This window comes from Suncus etruscus, chromosome 1, assembly GCF_024139225.1.
Source record: "Suncus etruscus isolate mSunEtr1 chromosome 1, mSunEtr1.pri.cur, whole genome shotgun sequence".
Lineage (NCBI taxonomy): Eukaryota > Metazoa > Chordata > Mammalia > Eulipotyphla > Soricidae > Suncus > Suncus etruscus.
Window position 1 is genome coordinate 136593197 of NC_064848.1, and position 8673 is coordinate 136601869.

The 8673-nt window shown below is 39.3% G+C and overlaps 1 non-coding gene across 1 annotated transcript; it reads left to right on the top strand.

The window, feature by feature from the left end:
* Nucleotides 1-763: 763 nt before the first annotated feature.
* LOC126028441 (U6 spliceosomal RNA) lies at nt 764-866 on the top strand. The gene has a single exon (XR_007502433.1). It is a non-coding gene; the product is annotated as a U6 spliceosomal RNA (small nuclear RNA).
* The last annotated feature ends 7807 nt before the right edge of the window (nt 867-8673 follow it).

Here is an 8673-nt window from a genome sequence, read left to right on the forward strand (position 1 = left end):
AACAGTCACAGATCAGATATAAAGACAAACATTGGTTCAGAATAAAAGGTTGGAACAAGACATTGAGAGATAAGTCAGGAATCGTTATCTTCATCTTTGACAAAAATAGATTTTTAACTCAAAATGAAAAGTTGGATATTATTAATCAATATAATATTAATCAAGGGATAAATTCAGCAAGAAGATCTAACAATCATTAATATATATGAATGAGCACAGAACCAGAAGTAAGCATGAGCACTGCTGGGTGTGGGCCAAAAACTAAATTAAAAATATTATTAAAAGTCGGACAATAGGGCCAGATAGTACAGCAGTAAGGCATTTGTTTGCCTTGCACACACCCAACCGGGGAAGGACTGGGGTTCCATTCCCAATATCCCATTTGGTCCCCTGAGCCTGCCATGAGCGATTTCAAAGCACGGAGCCAGGAGTAACTCCTGAGTGCTGCCAGGTGTGCCCTCCCCCCAAAAAATAAGTCAGACAATAGTGCAGTCCGTAGTGTGCATTTGCCTTGCACACAATGAGCCCAAGTCCAATCCTCAGCACCACATATGGTGTCCCAAGCCCCACCAAGATTAATCCCTGAGCACAGAGTCAGGAATAAACCCTGATCACCACTGGGTGTGCCCCCAACCCAAAACAAGTCTCTTGTATTAACAAAACTAGCTATACTATATTTCTTTCTTTAGCCCTCTATTCTTTTTTCTAATTTTTATTTTACTACTGTGATTTATTAAGTAGCTCATATACTGTTACTTCATGCTTGCTTTAGCAGCACGTATACTAAAATTGGAGCAATACAAAGAAGATTAGCATGGCCTCTGCACAAGGATGACACACATAATACAGTCGTTTCAGCCATTAAATGTTCAAACAAATCCCACCACTGTGACCTTCCCTTCACCAGTGTCTTCAACTTCCCACACACCACCATATCCTACCTCAATCCATGCACAAACAAATTTACTTCATATTAATTGTTACAACACAAAGGCAAATAGCATTTTCGAAACTTAGATCCAGATAGGTCCATTTAAAATGATTATTATATTTCTCCAAGGTGATACTAAAGTCAGCCTAAGGATTTTTTTTTTTTTGGGGGGTCACACCCGGTAGCGCTCAGGGGCTATTCCTGGCTCCATGCTCAGAAATCGCTCCTGGCAGGCACGGGGGACCATATGGGACGCCGGGATTCGAACCGATGACCTTCTGCATGAAAGGCAAACGCCTTACCTCCATGCTATCTCTCCGGCCCCCAGCCTAAGGATTTAATGTGTTGTTGTTAGTACTAGTTGAGCCTTCTGTGTTACTATTTAGGATCACTGAGCTTGGGAGATTACTATATAACTCTTCCATCAGATTTCCTATGATACTACTGGGCCTACACTGTAATATTGAGGTCTTGTGCATCTGCATGAGACTGTGTAGTTCAGTATTTATAAATCTAAAACAAATTTGGACCTTTGAAGTTTGATAAATTTAATAAGGAGGGTTTAGGGTGAGGCACTGAACTGTTATTCATGCTGAAAGGGGAATCTGCCCACACACACATATTTTTCTGAGAATGCCTCAGAGGTATCAGCCTACTCAGAACTACCTGGGAAGTATCATCAGCCATTATTTTCTTTTGGAGCTTAGTGGAGGAAACAAGCCATTTCTTTTTTCCAGGAAGATAGTGTCAGTGGGCGGGGGCTGTTGGGTTTTCTAGTATTGGTATAGGATGTTGGTCAGGAACTGACCCAATCCCCTTCCAAAAGGAAAGACCCAGAGTTTTCAGTCCTGTAATTTGTGATCTTATTTGAGAGAATTTAGCTTCTTATATTATTTTATTTCAATCACAGGGCTAGGCTATTTCTGGTGGATGGGTTAGGTTAAGGTTTGGCATTGTAGCCCTCTATTTTTGTCTTCTGCCCTGCTTAGACTTAAGTATGAACCACCGCTACAAGTATATGAGGGGGGAGAATGGCCTTGTGGGTTGTTGTCCATGGTCCTGAATTGTTATGCATATTGTGATGGAAACGTTGCACTGGTAATGGGGGTGTTTTTTACATGACTGGAACCCAACTACAATCATATTTGTAATCAAGGTTTTTAAATAAAGATATTTAAAATAAAAGAATAGGGAGTGAAACATGAAACTAGGAGAGCATCGCCTAATTGGAAGTGGCCCAAAGGAAAGCAAGATGGAGTAGATGACTTAATAAGCACTGTCCAATACAGTGATGGAAATGTTCTGGTATTAAACCATTCAAATAGTAGCTTTGAACTGTTTGATTTGAACTATTTGCACAATTTGAAATAGTCATAGTACTTGGACCTTACAAGCATCCACCCCTGTTTTGATCGTTGGTATCATAAATGGTCTCTGAGTACCAACTGAGTAGATCTGGATGTGCCTCCAAAAAAAAATTGTGGAAATTAGTCATTACACCAGTTATATTGAGCCATTGTCCTGAGAGAAATTCATAGATGTATATTATTCACCAGCTAATTTTATGCCTATTACATGCCCTTTGATACCAGTTTCTGAATGATCCTGACTGAGGAAGTATAAAATCCTCAGGTCCAGGCATGAGAGACAGCTCATTGTGTGATGCCCTGAGTTTTTTCCCTTGGCATTATATGTTTCCCTGAGTACAATCAGTTATGACCCTGGTGGCCCCCAGCAACACTGTGCATAGGCCTGATTTAAGATGAGTAAAGAGGGGCTATAGTAATAATACAGCAGTTAGGGATCTTGCCTTGCACGTGGCTAACATAGGTTCAATCTTTGGCAACCCATATGGTCCCCTGATCACTGCCATAAATCATTTCTGAGTGCAGAATCAGTAGTAACCTGAAAATCACTGGGTATGACCCCCAAACAAATAAATAAATCTCAGGCCAACAGTCAAATCTGCCTTTGTACCAGGACCCAATGACACAGTAAAGAACCAACCTACAGACCCTTATCACACACAAACTCTAAGCACCTATCTTACCTTTTCCTAAATCACGTACTACCACATTCATAGGCTGTTTCCTCTCTTTTCTTATGTACCTTTATTCAGTTCAGAGAATTAGTCTTTTGCCTTGCTTTTTGCTTCATTATGTTCACTTTCCCTGCCCAATTCCTGCCTTTCATAATCATTACCCATGGTCAGAATGTGTAGAGAATTCTCATGACAATGACTTTTAAATTAACCTCGCATAGAACAGACCTCCAGCCTAATGAATGATTAAACTATCCATAAATTTGATCCTTCAAACATTGAAGCTTGGCCTGACATTTCTCCAAGGTTCACATACTGATCACATTGCACAGAATGCCATACTTCTGAGGTCACCCAGTTTCAGTATGTTTTTAATAATGGAAGCCAGAGACAAAGTAATTATTTTTCAGAACTTCAAATTCTATATTTATCAAGTGTTCATGCACCATGTCATTCCATTACATCACCACACTATATACAAACTTGCATAACACTTTAAAAGTACATCTTTCCCATGCCTTGCCATGTGTGAGGGACAAGATATGCAGACTGTTACACAAATAATGTATGTGATGTAGTTCCTTCTCTCATTGACTCTTGATTGAGTCATGGTACTTACTTTGACCAAAATACATCTAGCAAAAGTAATATTAGCAGAGACTGGGTACCCATTTACCAAAAAACCTACTAATATAATAGGACTCTCCTTTTTTAAAAAACTGGATTGGGGCCCGGAGAGATAGCACATCGGTGTTTGCCTTGCAAGCAGCCGATCCAAGACCTAAGGTGGTTGGTTCAAATCCCGGTGTCCCATATGGTCCCGCGTGCCTGCCAGGAGCTATTTCTGAGCAGACAGCCAGGATTAACCCCTGAGCGCCACCAGGTGTGGCCCAAAAACAAAAACAAAAACTGGATTGATTGATTGGTTGGTTGGTTGGTTGGTTGGTTGGTTGGTTGGTTGGTTGGTTGGTTGGTTGGTTTGGGGCTCAAAAACCCCAAAACGGTGGCACTCAGAGTTTACTTTGGGCTCTGTCCTCAGAAATTTCCCCTGGCAGACTAAGGGACCAAATGGGATGCCTGGAATTGAACCGGGTCCCTGCCAGGTAGGCTGCATGCAAGGCAAATGCCCTACCACTGTGCTATCTCTTCTGCCCCGGACTTCTCTTCTTCAAGTACTGCTAGTGTCCTGTAAGGAACCTGGGCCTGCTGCAGAAGTAGCCATGTAGTAGATAACTAAATTGCTGACATTCCCAGCAGACCACTACATGAGGGTGAAATCACCATGGTTCATCCCTCCAATCAAAGCCTCAAATCACTGTAGTTGTAAAGACCCTAGGAAAACTTCACTGAAGATACTAGCTAAGCCTGCATATACGTATATTCTCATGTTTTGAGCATATACATTCTCATTCTCACACACACTATTCACACTCTACACCACATTTTTAGTTTGTTACTTATCAATAGATAACTGTACACAGAATGACATTAAGAGATACTATCATTAGCCCTACTTTTAAAAATAGGAAAGTGAGCTTCAAAAAGACTAAGTAATTTGTACAAGAACTCGGTGATAGAAAGCATAAATTGTAGGACTACAGCTTTGGTTTATTCCTGAGTTTAAAAAATTGTATCTATACAAACTTCTCTCACTAATAAAGGGTTTCTATCAAAGGCTCTATTCCTTCTAGGACTCTATTTTCTGACCTAGTAACCAATCTCCAGTAGTTCTTTATTGAGGATGAGTCCTCCCATCTATTCTGAGAAGTATAAAGCCAGGAATTACTTTAAGTGACCTGCTTAAATAGTTCTGTGAGAAGCAATAAAGTGAGGTCAACTTTATGAGCAAAATAAATGTTCTGGTCTGCAGTTGAGTTAGAACATAATAATAGATAAAAGGGGACATGAACTTTTATGAACTAAATGAAAACAATAAGATGATCTAAGGATTAAAAGAAACCACTTACTAAAAATCAGCTTAGAATCAAGGTTCATATTTATAAAGGATATTATGTTTATATTACTTTTTTTTTGGTTTTTGGCAATACCCAGAGACACTCAGGGGTTACTCCTGGCTATGAGCTCAGAAATCACTCCTGACTTGTGGGACCATATGGGATGCTGGAGGATCAAACCGCAGTCCATCCTAGGCTAGCACACACAGGCAGATGCCTTACCACTGTGCCACTGCTCTAGCCCCTGTTGTATTACTTTTTAAGGCAAAACTGGATAATGAAAATTCTTTTAAATGATAACCTGTGAGAATGTGCTACAAACCTGAGTATAACTTTAAATGGAGTCACTGGACATATAAATATATTATGCAAGTATCATAATAAACATATTATGAAAATTTCAGTAATTATCTAAAATATGAACAGGAGATGTTTGGACTGGGCCAGCTCCATAGATTCACTCTTTTCTCAAACAAGATGTAAACCAAGCCATGGAAAATCATAGGTACACAGGAGAATGCTGGCTATCTCAGGAAGAGAGAATGAGCCAGGCCACCACCTTGCTAAAGCTATACTTGCTGCATACATCACTCAAAATCACCATTTTCCTGATAGCCCTGTCTCATCACCTCTCTAGAATTCTCTTCAAAGACACCAATCTGGCCAAACTTCAGGTATACAGGGTTTGGGGCTGATATTGCCATGGCTTTTTGGAATAAGTGAGGACATCCTCCCCACATCTCTTCCTTCTTCCAGGCAGCCTGGCAGCCAGAACCACATCCACAAATGCAGTTGCCATGTTCAACCAAGTCAGCTCTAAAGACTCACTCTTTTCTAAAATGAGATATAATAAACCAAGCCATGAAAGATAATGGGTACACTGGCCACACAGCAAAAAGCTAGCTATCTTGGTAGGAGAGGGCAGGTCAACCCCCTGCCCAGCTGAAGCCACAACTGTTGCTTCATTATCCAAAATTGTCATTTTCCTGATGGCCCTGCCTCATCATTGATCCTCTATGATTCCCTTCAGGGACATCAATATGACCAAACCTCAGGTATGACATTTTGGGGACTTATATCACCAGGGCTTTTTGGAATGAGTACAGGCATCCTCCCCCTGTATCTTCCTTCTTCAGGAGGCCTGGCAGCTGAGTACATGGCCCTAAAAGTTGTAGTATTAGTAAAAGTGCTTTGAATTTCCAGACTACTTCATTTGTTCTTTGCTGTTATCCCTATAAGAACACACCAATTTAATAGAATGGACAACTAACAAGACCTTACTAAACCTTTTGCCATTGTATTAATGACTTCATTGGTGGTACAATAATATTCACAAATGTGCTACTCTACTTTTGCTTTCTTTTTTTTAACTTTTTCTCATCTATTTATTTTTTATTTCTATTTTTTTCAATAACTGATTTCATTTATCTGGAAATAAATGTATTATGATCAACTATGTCAACTATGTGATGCATTTTCTTTAAATAGGAAGAGGTAAACAGTCTTTTTAAATAATATCTTTATTTAAGCATCATAATTACAAACATGCTTGTAGCTGGCTTTCAGTCATAAAAGGAACACATACATCCCTTCACCAGTGCAACATTCCTCCCACCAATGCCACCCTCTTCCTCCTTCCTCAACCCCTGCCTGTATTCGAGGCAGACATTCTACTTCTTTCCCTCATTAACAATGTCATGATAGTTGTTAGTGTAGTTATTTCTCTTACTGCACTCATCACTCATATTGTGAGCCGGTCCTTCCAGCCCTCATTTTTATTGTCTCTGGGCATTATTACAATAAAGTCTTTTTTTTTTAAACCCATAGATGAGTGAGACTATTCTGTGTCTATCTATTTCACTCTGACTTATTTCACTCAGCATAATAGTCTCCATGTCCATCCATGTATAAGAAAATTTCATGACTTCATCTCTCTTGACAGCTGCATAATATTTCATTGTGTGTATGTGCCAGGTAAACAGTCTTATTTTTCATTTCTTTCCCCCCCCCCGAAATTTTGAATAATATCATCATGCCTATTAGGTTAATTCATAGATTCAGAAGTTCCAGGTGAAATGAATACCTAGAAAGAAATCCATGTTTCTGTACGGAGCCTATCGTTATTCCCATGACAGTATGCTTCAAGAGCGGAGAAACCCTGTATCTCTTAGGCCAAGGGAATTCCCTTTCTAATCTCTCCGAATATTCACTGTGTCTTTGCAAAAGAGGGGGGGGGGAGGAAGCACAATTTTTTTTCTTTTTCTTTTTCTTCTTTTGTTGTTTTATTTCAGGCTCATGATTATTGCTTGGTTGTTGTCTGTATTGCAGTTGTGGTTTTTTGGATATTTTGTCATTGTAGTTTGGGGGGTTTGTTTGTTTGTTTTCTTGTTTGTCTGATCTTTTTTCTTAATTTTTATTTATTCATTTATTTTTGTCTTTTTGTGATATTTTTCTTCCTTATCCCCTCTCTTCTCTTAAATTGATATTTCTAACCCTCTCAGGGGTCCTCAAACTTTTTAAACAGGGGGCCAGTTCACTGTCCCTCAGACCATTGGAGGGTCTGACTATAGTAAAAACAAAACTTATGAATGAATTCTTATGCACACTGCATATATCTTAATTTGCAATGAAGAAACAAAACAGATACAAATACAGTATGTGGCCCGCGGGCCATAGTTTGAGGACCACTGCCTAGATGGACCCCTCCCATATTTGTTTGTTTGTTTGTTTTTTGCCTTTTTTGGGTTTTTCTTGTTTGTTTGCTTGTTTGTTTGTTTGGGGTTTTCTTTTTTGCTTTTGTTTTTATTTTTATTTCCCTTCAAATAGAAGTACATAACTTAAATCATCTTGTTCTGCCTCATAAATTGAGGAGGGAAATGGATGGTACCAAGACCAAACAGCTGAATGAACACTGAGTAGAAAAAAAAGATCAGTCTTAAACACCAAATCCAAAGCCAATGACAATAGAATCAATACCCATTCTACAACAAACTAGACACAGAGGGAACCACTTATACTAGCAGCCCGAGGGCCAAAGGAGGGAGATATGAGATGCATGCTGGGAACAGGGTTGGAGGACAACACTGGTGGTGGAAATGCTCTGGATTCAATGCTGATATGTACCTAAAATATTACTTTGTAATCCACTTTGTGGATTTGTAATCCACTTTGGTCACAATAAAAATTATTTAAAAAATAAAAAAGAAATCCATACTTTTATTCTGGAAATGTATTACTTTGCTATGAATAAAAGATAAGGTTTGGGCTTGGGAACCAAAACTTAATATTGAAACTAAAATGTTAACATATGGACATTATTTGCAGACGATAAGATAGTATCTTCTCAGAAAGGTGGGTAGGAGGCAGACAGTGGGGGTGGACATTGGGGAAGAGATCAGTGTTGAAACACTGTATCCCTGGAACCCAATAATAAATAAATTTGCAATGCCACAGTAACTAAGAAAAAAAATTAAGATAGTGGGCCAGAGAAATAGCATGGAGGTAAGGCATTTGCCTTTCATGAAGAAGATCATTGGTTCGAATCCCAGTATCCCATATGGTCCCCCAAGCCTGCCAGGAGTGATTTCTGAGTGTAGAGTCAGGAGAAACCCCTGAGTGCCGCCGGGTGTGACCCAAAAACAAAAAACAAAAAACAAAAACAAAAAAAGCATGCCTTCATTAAAATTCAGGTGAAATTCTGCTTTAATTTTTTTTAACTTGATTGGTTGGTTGGTTTTTTGGGCCAC